The sequence below is a fragment of the Sinohyriopsis cumingii genome, chromosome 18 (assembly GCF_028554795.1).
Source record: "Sinohyriopsis cumingii isolate HCF-2022 chromosome 18, ASM2855479v2, whole genome shotgun sequence".
Classification (NCBI taxonomy): Eukaryota; Metazoa; Mollusca; class Bivalvia; order Unionida; family Unionidae; genus Sinohyriopsis; species Sinohyriopsis cumingii.
This window is the reverse complement of record NC_142978.1, coordinates 67,955,751-67,969,239: the sequence shown is the minus strand read 5'-3', so window position 1 is coordinate 67,969,239 and position 13,489 is coordinate 67,955,751. Positions and strand designations below refer to the sequence as shown.

Below are 13,489 nucleotides of genomic sequence, written 5' to 3'. Positions count from 1 at the left end.
ACCTCACCAAAGTGAGGCTTCAAAGAATGGTCTATAGACTCATTAAATGTTCCTCTCCACGGTAATCTTTAGTAAAAGGCGAAAGATTAATACGATGTGAAGAGAAACCAGAGTAATCATTATACTTTCACGCTTTATTTTGAAGAGAAATAGTTTGAACTTTCCAAATGCTTTTGTAAAGACGATAGTGGAATGGTTATGTCTACAAAGATCCAAAAGGGTCATAGTTTTCAATATACAGTGTCATTTTGCTATTGGCTATTTTGAATTTCAGTGAAACCCATTTATTTTCTTTATACTGGTAGAAAGGATACTAATTAATATTTCTATATTTCTTGTCGTGGAAAAGGCAGGGGGAGTTAATTTGACAGTGAAAGGGATGTAATCCACATTCGTTAGATGTTCGAGTTATCGAGATGGATTATAACTACCTATTTATACATCAGGAAAAGATTACTAATTTGGAAAAAAATAACAGGTGTTTTATTCATATAGGAAATCAAAATTTACTTGAAGAAAAAAAATTCCATTTTAGATTAATGCAACGTGTGGATGTTTCAGATGTTTGGGATATCATCTGTCTTCTCCGAGGAGAGCAATGTAGACCTTAAACCTGGCATATGTACTAGCAAACTAGGGTATGTTATACCAAGCTTAGACCATTAACTGTCTTTATTGCGTTTGGTACAATTCCAATAGGTGGTCCACACATGGTTAAGTAAAGATTCAGACATGTTTAGGCTGCCGTTAATGAAATTGAGTCGCAATTATTACTTCCGGATCAGTACCCACAAAAGTAGTCCCAGTCATTATTTAGAGCATTGTTTCCTCTCTCGTTTCGGTAGTGGTACGCAGCTTAGATTTCGGCTTTTGAGGTATAGATTTCAGGAAAATTAAATTGAAAACTCTTTGTAAAATGAGCATCAATGAGTTTCTCTTCCTACTGCTAAAACTGTTAGATCCAACTCGCAAAAAAGGCGCATAACATATTCCCATGTTGTTGTTGTGGGAATAACGCCATTTTTCAGCACGTGATAGGCTATACATGGCGGCCAGTATAAATAGTGGCATAAGAAACTGGAGAAAACCTCGGGAAGAGCCACCGACTCACGAGAGGCTAATGGCAACCTTTCTCATATACACACATAGACCGACCCCGAGACCCGAACCACGTGGATCGAGATGAGATGGCAGTGATTGGTAAAGTCGAGCGCTTTAGAACACTCGGCCATCCGGGTTCCCGTTTAATTCCATGTAGTTTAAAATTAGCATTTAAAACCTTAATACTTACGTGTAAATTCTTCATTTCTTTTAAGGTATGTCACCTGCTGTGATACATCGCCAGCATTGAAAATTATTTTCTGTCGGAAACGTGTCATGCCGTTTTCATAGATTTGTATGTTTTGAGTTTAAATGAATGCAGCCGGTGTTACTATCCATCAAAAATAATAGTAATACAAAGTTTATGTAAGTAACAACTCAGATTTCGTTAGAGATTTTCAATCACAAATACATAAAAGTAGCTAGAAATACGAGGCCTCCAAAGTTGTATATTAAAACTTGCTGGTACTCTGTGACATGTGAATGGTTTTAAGATTGTTCTTTTTGAATTATTTTTAGGCAGCCATAGTCAAAAAAATTTCCTTAATGTTATTTCGTCTGTTTTGCTTTAATTTGGTTTCGTTAGATGCCTCAAGGAGCAAATCTGAGCAGCTTTGATCATTAATGAAATTGTAAAGCCGATGTAATAAGCCTTTCCCAAAGAATTTATTAATTTCTTAGAATTAGTTCGAAGATGAAAAATACCATGGCACATGCTCATAGGTAGAGAAAAAAATAATGAACAGATCACAGCAAACAAACAAAAAACCCCAACCATGTTGCCACTTTCACATGGACGTAAGCTTATGGTGCTTTAGGTTCGTTGATATTAGACACACACACACACACACACACACACTGTTTACTCATATTCAGCGTGATGTTGTGAGTTTGACGCCATTTTCCAACAATAACAAGAAAAAAACAACTTGCATCTTTCAAATGCAATTAATATTACAGTACCTTCGGTTCTTTGATTTTCAGTCAAAACACACACACACACACACACACACACACACACACACACTCGTGCATGTATATACACAGGGCGTTTTTACTGCAGACGAGTTTCAAATATACACTTAACAGATCTTAATTTCCAAAACTTTGATACATCTAGTCCACAATCGTTAGATCACGCCTCTTTTTATTAGCGGATTGATTATTCAGATTGGTTTTACTGGGTTTAATGCCATTTTGCAGCACATGATTGGTATATATATGAACGCTAAATTGATACACTTTGGATGACCATATGCAAATATAATACTTGTACATACATTTGCATACATATTCCACGCAAACTAGACCAGCAAGTAGATCATCGCTTCTTTTGTTTTTTTCTGACACTACCGGTAATGTCAGGGGAGAAAAAAGAAGAAAAGGCGGAGATCTACTTGTTGGTCTAAAAAGCAAACGTGCATCTACATACATGTATTTGAATAAGATCACATCAAATGCTAAATTCATAAACATAAGATAATGTTACTTACTTCCAAACACACATGCATACCATATACATGTGAGATAAAGAGGACAAAATAGAAGGTATGATGCGAGAAAGTGACGTGATAACTAACATACTTCTGGTCCATTAATATTCAGGGAACATAATATTCCTGATAAACTCCATTTGTCAATAAATCGAACAAGGTCAGATCCATAAGGACATAGAACACAATTAATTTTACTCTATGTTCTCTACATTTGTTTCTCAATACTTCTTAAATCCCTAAAAAATGCATAAATATAACTCTTCTGTCACCACCAAAATGAGAGGAAGAAATATTCTAAAAATAGACTTGAACTACATCTATTGGTACTGAACTGGATGTACTAATTGTGACCTGATTCCTGACAGGCCCAATTTGTTATGGCCAATTTTAGTCAAACTTTTATATTTGCATGCCACACCTATTTCAATTTTATACATGAAGTCTTTTTGAATTTTATTACAAACAAGACACGTGACACCTTTCAGAAAGTGTGTAGTGCTGGTGTTCCACAGGGTGCAAATTTTGGTCCAAGTGCTCTTGAGAAACCAAAACTTAATTTGCTATATCTTCCTTAATTATAAGAATTTTTCAATGCAATGAAAACCTGAATGTACAAGGCCTCTCTGAGAATATGTTTACAATTTGAAATTATTGATAAAGGAAATTTAAATAAACATTTAAATTTTAAAAACTACATTTTATTGAAAATATAAATTTTCCTACAAGTTTTAAAATTCAGTTTGACAAATTTTAGACAGCAAAGTTGACTAATACATGGTATTTAAAACAAATGGTAGCTTAAGTCTGTACAAGTGATATCATTTTTCCCAGGGTTAGTGAAGCAACACAGCTCATAGTGATTTTGGCAGCAAACCGCAATATGCCTGTCCAGATGCATATAGGTGTAGACACTAAAGAAACAGTGACAGGTGCTATGTTCCACATATTGTGTCAGGTACGTAGGCAGTTGTTTGTATAAGTAATAGCGCACTCAGATTTAAAGTTCGGATGGGACCACTACCATGTTGTATAGCAAAAATGCATTCCATTTCAATGTCAATAACTACAAAAGGTGACAATGGGATAGGAAAATACAGTTTCTAGGGAGGCTCTACCTTACTGAAAAATGGTGTTATTCTCTCTCATGAAGACCTAAGCCATGTCTTTGTGGTGCTATATATCAGTGTGGTGATATGAACTAATCATGGTCACTTATGACAGTACACTTCACATGTCCTTATGAAACCTTGCTATCACCACCGGACTACTGGAGAGCTTCCAAACTGATCCAACTCTAACATTTTGTTCCAGATACAATGTTAGACCTGAAAAGATATAACATGTCTCACTTGATTCTAGAAAACAGTAAGATGTAGGTAAATGAATTTAAAATGTGTTCGATATGGTGATTTCAAAATAACATTAAGGTTGCAAGCATGGGAAAAATATTAAACATGACAGACTGACACTCAAAAGGTGAAGCTATGACCATGTATTAAAGTGATAAATTTATCCTAAAAATATATGGGGTTTCTAGAAGCATATTTAGCCATTTACAGGTTAAATAGCAAATCAGGTAGACTATGTATCATACAGTTTAAGGCAATGTTGGGGCGGTGAGGTTTGATGATTGGTGCAAACATTAGTACATACCAGTATACAGGAAAGTCAAGCGACAATGTAATAAATTAAAATATATGACTATAAGCGATCTTATTCATGAGGGAAATAACAATTTTGGATATTGCAGATGAATACAGCAAAATGTGGCCACACAGATCAACTATAGATACCAATAAATCCTATATCGTCAACTAAATGTGAAATTCTGATCCCCAAAACGTGAAAACCAGGATGGACATTTACATATGTGGGACATATACAATGTACTTCTTAAGATCAAATGTGCAAACAAAATTCAAATGATCTGTTTCAACATTTATCATTAAGAGTGTTGGTTACCAATTATTAAACTCAATGATTCAATGGAATCAGATATCAGCTGATGCTACAATACTGCACACTGTCATAGTACTAAATTGAAATATGTTATCATACATAGGCCTACTCATGATGAAAATAACATTTTGGGATATTTTCAGCGCACACAGCCAGAAATGGGCCTTACAGATTCACTATATGTACAATGTCAGCCTATATGATGTACTGAATGTGAACGTTTGATCCCAAACATTCTAAAATATATGAATATTTGTTCATGTGGGATATGTAGCTATCGCAAAATCAGTTGTACAAAGTTGAATTCAAATAATCTGTTTGAATATTTCTTATGCAATCTTTAGAGTGTCAGTTAACAAATATTATTAGTAATTAATAATGCATAAAGCAAGATGGATCATCAGCATTCCCATAACATCATATAGGCCACAATGCTGCACTACACCAATCAATATCGTAACCAAACTGAACAATACAATGGAATGCATTTTGTGTTCAGCTTATATTATTTTGCTGTTTTCTTACATCCAAGGGTAATATACATGGGGAAAGTATATTTTATCCCTTTGAATTGTATTTCATTCTGGGACAGTTTAAAATGATTTAGTAGAGAACTTGACTAGGTTCTAGTATAAAGTTTTCATCTCTGTCCTCTCACTAAATACCCTATAACTATGTTTGTAAAAAATTACTGAAGGCCATACAAGCAGATATGTGTTACTCAGGAAGTGACCCCATGATAAACTCATAAATTAACTGCTTGGACCCCTAATAAATACTTTGAATGACCAATACAAACTGGAATTTTGTCTTCGTGTATTTTAAATGATGGTCTCATTTTGACTTACAAAGATATTTTCTCTGACAAAATTTGACAAATATCCAACATTGGAACTTATATATGGTGTAGGAATATTTACATGCTGATATCATTTAATATCATTTCAACAAATATTATATATTTTGGAGTAAATGTTTTAATTTTTTATACTTCTTTTTAAATTTCATTTAAATTTTTCAAAATAAAACTTAACTTTTTATTTCTAATTTCATTCTACTGTTTTTCAAAGTCAATATACATAACATATTGAAATTTCATGTGTCGTTCATTAATAATAAAGATTTAATACCAGTTTAATCTTTACTCAAATACTGCACTGACAGGACATAGCACAATTAATTTTGTTATATGTTCTCTACATTTGGTTCTCGAGGCTGACATTTCCACTGTGTGACAATCAGTACAAATCATATGTTAATCTAAAAATACCTTCACGGTGAAGTTCTTGCCAAAGGTTTTTTTGAGAGGCTGGACTGTCAACAGAGCAGTATGTAAACAGAACACATATTTCACTTCCGGATCATCACCATGGCCTTATTACTGACTATGCACTATCGCCAAAATACACATGGAAAACCACACCTGAGCTCATATTCTCAAGAATAAACAATGACCTTTAAATCCCTATCAAAATCGCATAAATATAACTCTTCTATCACCATGACAATGAGAGAGGAATAAATGTTCTAACAATAGACTAGAACTACCTTTGTGAGTACCGAACTGGAAGTACTGAGACCTGATTATATAATCATCGGTTACTATCTTCCATTTGGATCTGGTTAGAAGAAAAGAGAACAAAATGCTAAATTTGAACAAGAGGTTTACTTTAATTGAATTGGTACCTCACCAAAGTGAGGCTTCAAAGAATGGTCTATAGACTCATTAAATGTTCCTCTCCACGGTAATCTTTAGTAAAAGGCGAAAGATTAATACGATGTGAAGAGAAACCAGAGTAATCATTATACTTTCAAGCTTTATTTTGAAGAGAAATAGTTTGAACTTTCCAAATGCTTTTGTAAAGACGATAGTGGAATGGTTATGTCTACAAAGATCCAAAAGGGTCATAGTTTTCAATATACAGTGTCATTTTGCTATTGGCTATTTTGAATTTCAGTGAAACCCATTTATTTTCTTTATACTGGTAGAAAGGATACTAATTAATATTTCTATATTTCTTGTCGTGGAAAAGGCAGGGGGAGTTAATTTGACAGTAAAAGGGATGTAATCCACATTCGTTAGATGTTCGAGTTATCGAGATGGATTATAACTACCTATTTATACATCAGGAAAAGATTACTAATTTGGAAAAAAATAACAGGTGTTTTATTCATATAGGAAATCAAAATTTACTTGAAGAAAAAAAATTCCATTTTAGATTAATGCAACGTGTGGATGTTTCAGATGTTTGGGATATCATCTGTCTTCTCCGAGGAGAGCAATGTAGACCTTAAACCTGGCATATGTACTAGCAAACTAGGGTATGTTATACCAAGCTTAGACCATTAACTGTCTTTATTGCGTTTGGTACAATTCCAATAGGTGGTCCACACATGGTTAAGTAAAGATTCAGACATGTTTAGGCTGCCGTTAATGAAATTGAGTCGCAATTATTACTTCCGGATCAGTACCCACAAAAGTAGTCCCAGTCTATATTTAGAGCATTGTTTCCTCTCTCGTTTCGGTAGTGGTACGCAGCTTAGATTTCGGCTTTTGAGGTATAGATTTCAGGAAAATTAAATTGAAAACTCTTTGTAAAATGAGCATCAATGAGTTTCTCTTCCTACTGCTAAAACTGTTAGATCCAACTCGCAAAAAAGGCGCATAACATATTCCCATGTTGTTGTTGTGGGAATAACGCCATTTTTCAGCACGTGATAGGCTATACATGGCGGCCAGTATAAATAGTGGCATAAGAAACTGGAGAAAACCTCGATAAGAGCCACCGACTCACGAGAGGCTAATGGCAACCTTTCTCATATACACACATAGACCGACCCCGAGACCCGAACCACGTGGATCGAGATGAGATGGCAGTGATTGGTAAAGTCGAGCGCTTTAGAACACTCGGCCATCCGGGTTCCCGTTTAATTCCATGTAGTTTAAAATTAGCATTTAAAACCTTAATACTTACGTGTAAATTCTTCATTTCTTTTAAGGTATGTCACCTGCTGTGATACATCGCCAGCATTGAAAATTATTTTCTGTCGGAAACGTGTCATGCCGTTTTCATAGATTTGTATGTTTTGAGTTTAAATGAATGCAGCCGGTGTTACTATCCATCAAAAATAATAGTAATACAAAGTTTATGTAAGTAACAACTCAGATTTCGTTAGAGATTTTCAATCACAAATACATAAAAGTAGCTAGAAATACGAGGCCTCCAAAGTTGTATATTAAAACTTGCTGGTACTCTGTGACATGTGAATGGTTTTAAGATTGTTCTTTTTGAATTATTTTTAGGCAGCCATAGTCAAAAAAATTTCCTTAATGTTATTTCGTCTGTTTTGCTTTAATTTGGTTTCGTTAGATGCCTCAAGGAGCAAATCTGAGCAGCTTTGATCATTAATGAAATTGTAAAGCCGATGTAATAAGCCTTTCCCAAAGAATTTATTAATTTCTTAGAATTAGTTCGAAGATGAAAAATACCATGGCACATGCTCATAGGTAGAGAAAAAAATAATGAACAGATCACAGCAAACAAACAAAAAACCCCAACCATGTTGCCACTTTCACATGGACGTAAGCTTATGGTGCTTTAGGTTCGTTGATATTAGACACACACACACACACACACACACACACACACACACACTGTTTACTCATATTCAGCGTGATGTTGTGAGTTTGACGCCATTTTCCAACAATAACAAGAAAAAAACAACTTCCATCTTTCAAATGCAATTAATATTACAGTACCTTCGGTTCTTTGATTTTCAGTCAAAACACACACACACACACACACACACACACACACTCGTGCATGTATATACACAGGGCGTTTTTACTGCAGACGAGTTTCAAATATACACTTAACAGATCTTAATTTCCAAAACTTTGATACATCTAGTCCACAATCGTTAGATCACGCCTCTTTTTATTAGCGGATTGATTATTCAGATTGGTTTTACTGGGTTTAATGCCATTTTGCAGCACATGATTGGTATATATATGAACGCTAAATTGATACACTTTGGATGACCATATGCAAATATAATACTTGTACATACATTTGCATACATATTCCACGCAAACTAGACCAGCAAGTAGATCATCGCTTCTTTTGTTTTTTTCTGACACTACCGGTAATGTCAGGGGAGAAAAAAGAAGAAAAGGCGGAGATCTACTTGTTGGTCTAAAAAGCAAACGTGCATCTACATACATGTATTTGAATAAGATCACATCAAATGCTAAATTCATAAACATAAGATAATGTTACTTACTTCCAAACACACATGCATACCATATACATGTGAGATAAAGAGGACAAAATAGAAGGTATGATGCGAGAAAGTGACGTGATAACTAACATACTTCTGGTCCAGTAATATTCAGGGAACATAATATTCCTGATAAACTCCATTTGTCAATAAATCGAACAAGGTCAGATCCATAAGGACATAGAACACAATTAATTTTACTCTATGTTCTCTACATTTGTTTCTCAATACTTCTTAAATCCCTAAAAAATGCATAAATATAACTCTTCTGTCACCACCAAAATGAGAGGAAGAAATATTCTAAAAATAGACTTGAACTACATCTATTGGTACTGAACTGGATGTACTAATTGTGACCTGATTCCTGACAGGCCCAATTTGTTATGGCCAATTTTAGTCAAACTTTTATATTTGCATGCCACACCTATTTCAATTTTATACATGAAGTCTTTTTGAATTTTATTACAAACAAGACACGTGACACCTTTCAGAAAGTGTGTAGTGCTGGTGTTCCACAGGGTGCAAGTTTTGGTCCAAGTGCTCTTGAGAAACCAAAACTTAATTTGCTATATCTTCCTTAATTATAAGAATTTTTCAATGCAATGAAAACCTGAATGTACAAGGCCTCTCTGAGAATATGTTTACAATTTGAAATTATTGATAAAGGAAATTTAAATAAACATTTAAATTTTAAAAACTACATTTTATTGAAAATATAAATTTTCCTACAAGTTTTAAAATTCAGTTTGACAAATTTTAGACAGCAAAGTTGACTAATACATGGTATTTAAAACAAATGGTAGCTTAAGTCTGTACAAGTGATATCATTTTTCCCAGGGTTAGTGAAGCAACACAGCTCATAGTGATTTTGGCAGCAAACCGCAATATGCCTGTCCAGATGCATATAGGTGTAGACACTAAAGAAACAGTGACAGGTGCTATGTTCCACATATTGTGTCAGGTACGTAGGCAGTTGTTTGTATAAGTAATAGCGCACTCAGATTTAAAGTTCGGATGGGACCACTACCATGTTGTATAGCAAAAATGCATTCCATTTCAATGTCAATAACTACAAAAGGTGACAATGGGATAGGAAAATACAGTTTCTAGGGAGGCTCTACCTTACTGAAAAATGGTGTTATTCTCTCTCATGAAGACCTAAGCCATGTCTTTGTGGTGCTATATATCAGTGTGGTGATATGAACTAATCATGGTCACTTATGACAGTACACTTCACATGTCCTTATGAAACCTTGCTATCACCACCGGACTACTGGAGAGCTTCCAAACTGATCCAACTCTAACATTTTGTTCCAGATACAATGTTAGACCTGAAAAGATATAACATGTCTCACTTGATTCTAGAAAACAGTAAGATGTAGGTAAATGAATTTAAAATGTGTTCGATATGGTGATTTCAAAATAACATTAAGGTTGCAAGCATGGGAAAAATATTAAACATGACAGACTGACACTCAAAAGGTGAAGCTATGACCATGTATTAAAGTGATAAATTTATCCTAAAAATATATGGGGTTTCTAGAAGCATATTTAGCCATTTACAGGTTAAATAGCAAATCAGGTAGACTATGTATCATACAGTTTAAGGCAATGTTGGGGCGGTGAGGTTTGATGATTGGTGCAAACATTAGTACATACCAGTATACAGGAAAGTCAAGCGACAATGTAATAAATTAAAATATATGACTATAAGCGATCTTATTCATGAGGGAAATAACAATTTTGGATATTGCAGATGAATACAGCAAAATGTGGCCACACAGATCAACTATAGATACCAATAAATCCTATATCGTCAACTAAATGTGAAATTCTGATCCCCAAAACGTGAAAACCAGGATGGACATTTACATATGTGGGACATATACAATGTACTTCTTAAGATCAAATGTGCAAACAAAATTCAAATGATCTGTTTCAACATTTATCATTAAGAGTGTTGGTTACCAATTATTAAACTCAATGATTCAATGGAATCAGATATCAGCTGATGCTACAATACTGCACACTGTCATAGTACTAAATTGAAATATGTTATCATACATAGGCCTACTCATGATGAAAATAACATTTTGGGATATTTTCAGCGCACACAGCCAGAAATGGGCCTTACAGATTCACTATATGTACAATGTCAGCCTATATGATGTACTGAATGTGAACGTTTGATCCCAAACATTCTAAAATATATGAATATTTGTTCATGTGGGATATGTAGCTATCGCAAAATCAGTTGTACAAAGTTGAATTCAAATAATCTGTTTGAATATTTCTTATGCAATCTTTAGAGTGTCAGTTAACAAATATTATTAGTAATTAATAATGCATAAAGCAAGATGGATCATCAGCATTCCCATAACATCATATAGGCCACAATGCTGCACTACACCAATCAATATCGTAACCAAACTGAACAATACAATGGAATGCATTTTGTGTTCAGCTTATATTATTTTGCTGTTTTCTTACATCCAAGGGTAATATACATGGGGAAAGTATATTTTATCCCTTTGAATTGTATTTCATTCTGGGACAGTTTAAAATGATTTAGTAGAGAACTTGACTAGGTTCTAGTATAAAGTTTTCATCTCTGTCCTCTCACTAAATACCCTATAACTATGTTTGTAAAAAATTACTGAAGGCCATACAAGCAGATATGTGTTACTCAGGAAGTGACCCCATGATAAACTCATAAATTAACTGCTTGGACCCCTAATAAATACTTTGAATGACCAATACAAACTGGAATTTTGTCTTCGTGTATTTTAAATGATGGTCTCATTTTGACTTACAAAGATATTTTCTCTGACAAAATTTGACAAATATCCAACATTGGAACTTATATATGGTGTAGGAATATTTACATGCTGATATCATTTAATATCATTTCAACAAATATTATATATTTTGGAGTAAATGTTTTAATTTTTTATACTTCTTTTTAAATTTCATTTAAATTTTTCAAAATAAAACTTAACTTTTTATTTCTAATTTCATTCTACTGTTTTTCAAAGTCAATATACATAACATATTGAAATTTCATGTGTCGTTCATTAATAATAAAGATTTAATACCAGTTTAATCTTTACTCAAATACTGCACTGACAGGACATAGCACAATTAATTTTGTTATATGTTCTCTACATTTGGTTCTCGAGGCTGACATTTCCACTGTGTGACAATCAGTACAAATCATATGTTAATCTAAAAATACCTTCACGGTGAAGTTCTTGCCAAAGGTTTTTTTGAGAGGCTGGACTGTCAACAGAGCAGTATGTAAACAGAACACATATTTCACTTCCGGATCATCACCATGGCCTTATTACTGACTATGCACTATCGCCAAAATACACATGGAAAACCACACCTGAGCTCATATTCTCAAGAATAAACAATGACCTTTAAATCCCTATCAAAATCGCATAAATATAACTCTTCTATCACCATGACAATGAGAGAGGAATAAATGTTCTAACAATAGACTAGAACTACCTTTGTGAGTACCGAACTGGAAGTACTGAGACCTGATTATATAATCATCGGTTACTATCTTCCATTTGGATCTGGTTAGAAGAAAAGAGAACAAAATGCTAAATTTGAACAAGAGGTTTACTTTAATTGAATTGGTACCTCACCAAAGTGAGGCTTCAAAGAATGGTCTATAGACTCATTAAATGTTCCTCTCCACGGTAATCTTTAGTAAAAGGCGAAAGATTAATACGATGTGAAGAGAAACCAGAGTAATCATTATACTTTCACGCTTTATTTTGAAGAGAAATAGTTTGAACTTTCCAAATGCTTTTGTAAAGACGATAGTGGAATGGTTATGTCTACAAAGATCCAAAAGGGTCATAGTTTTCAATATACAGTGTCATTTTGCTATTGGCTATTTTGAATTTCAGTGAAACCCATTTATTTTCTTTATACTGGTAGAAAGGATACTAATTAATATTTCTATATTTCTTGTCGTGGAAAAGGCAGGGGGAGTTAATTTGACAGTGAAAGGGATGTAATCCACATTCGTTAGATGTTCGAGTTATCGAGATGGATTATAACTACCTATTTATACATCAGGAAAAGATTACTAATTTGGAAAAAAATAACAGGTGTTTTATTCATATAGGAAATCAAAATTTACTTGAAGAAAAAAAATTCCATTTTAGATTAATGCAACGTGTGGATGTTTCAGATGTTTGGGATATCATCTGTCTTCTCCGAGGAGAGCAATGTAGACCTTAAACCTGGCATATGTACTAGCAAACTAGGGTATGTTATACCAAGCTTAGACCATTAACTGTCTTTATTGCGTTTGGTACAATTCCAATAGGTGGTCCACACATGGTTAAGTAAAGATTCAGACATGTTTAGGCTGCCGTTAATGAAATTGAGTCGCAATTATTACTTCCGGATCAGTACCCACAAAAGTAGTCCCAGTCATTATTTAGAGCATTGTTTCCTCTCTCGTTTCGGTAGTGGTACGCAGCTTAGATTTCGGCTTTTGAGGTATAGATTTCAGGAAAATTAAATTGAAAACTCTTTGTAAAATGAGCATCAATGAGTTTCTCTTCCTACTGCTAAAACTGTTAGATCCAACTCGCAAAAAAGGCGCATAACATATTCCCATGTTGTTG

General features: G+C 34.0%; 3 non-coding genes across 3 annotated transcripts; all 3 read right to left on the bottom strand.

Moving 5' to 3' along the window:
- LOC149776868 (U5 spliceosomal RNA) lies at nucleotides 1-116 on the bottom strand. Its single transcript, XR_016416403.1, has one exon. It is a non-coding gene; the product is annotated as a U5 spliceosomal RNA (small nuclear RNA).
- Nucleotides 117-6,240: 6,124 nt separating this feature from the next.
- LOC149776867 (U5 spliceosomal RNA) lies at nucleotides 6,241-6,356 on the bottom strand. Its single transcript, XR_016416402.1, has one exon. It is a non-coding gene; the product is annotated as a U5 spliceosomal RNA (small nuclear RNA).
- A 6,130-nt stretch (nucleotides 6,357-12,486) lies between these two features.
- On the bottom strand, nucleotides 12,487-12,602 carry LOC149776866 (U5 spliceosomal RNA). Its single transcript, XR_016416401.1, has one exon. It is a non-coding gene; the product is annotated as a U5 spliceosomal RNA (small nuclear RNA).
- Between the last annotated feature and the right edge of the window lie 887 nt (nucleotides 12,603-13,489).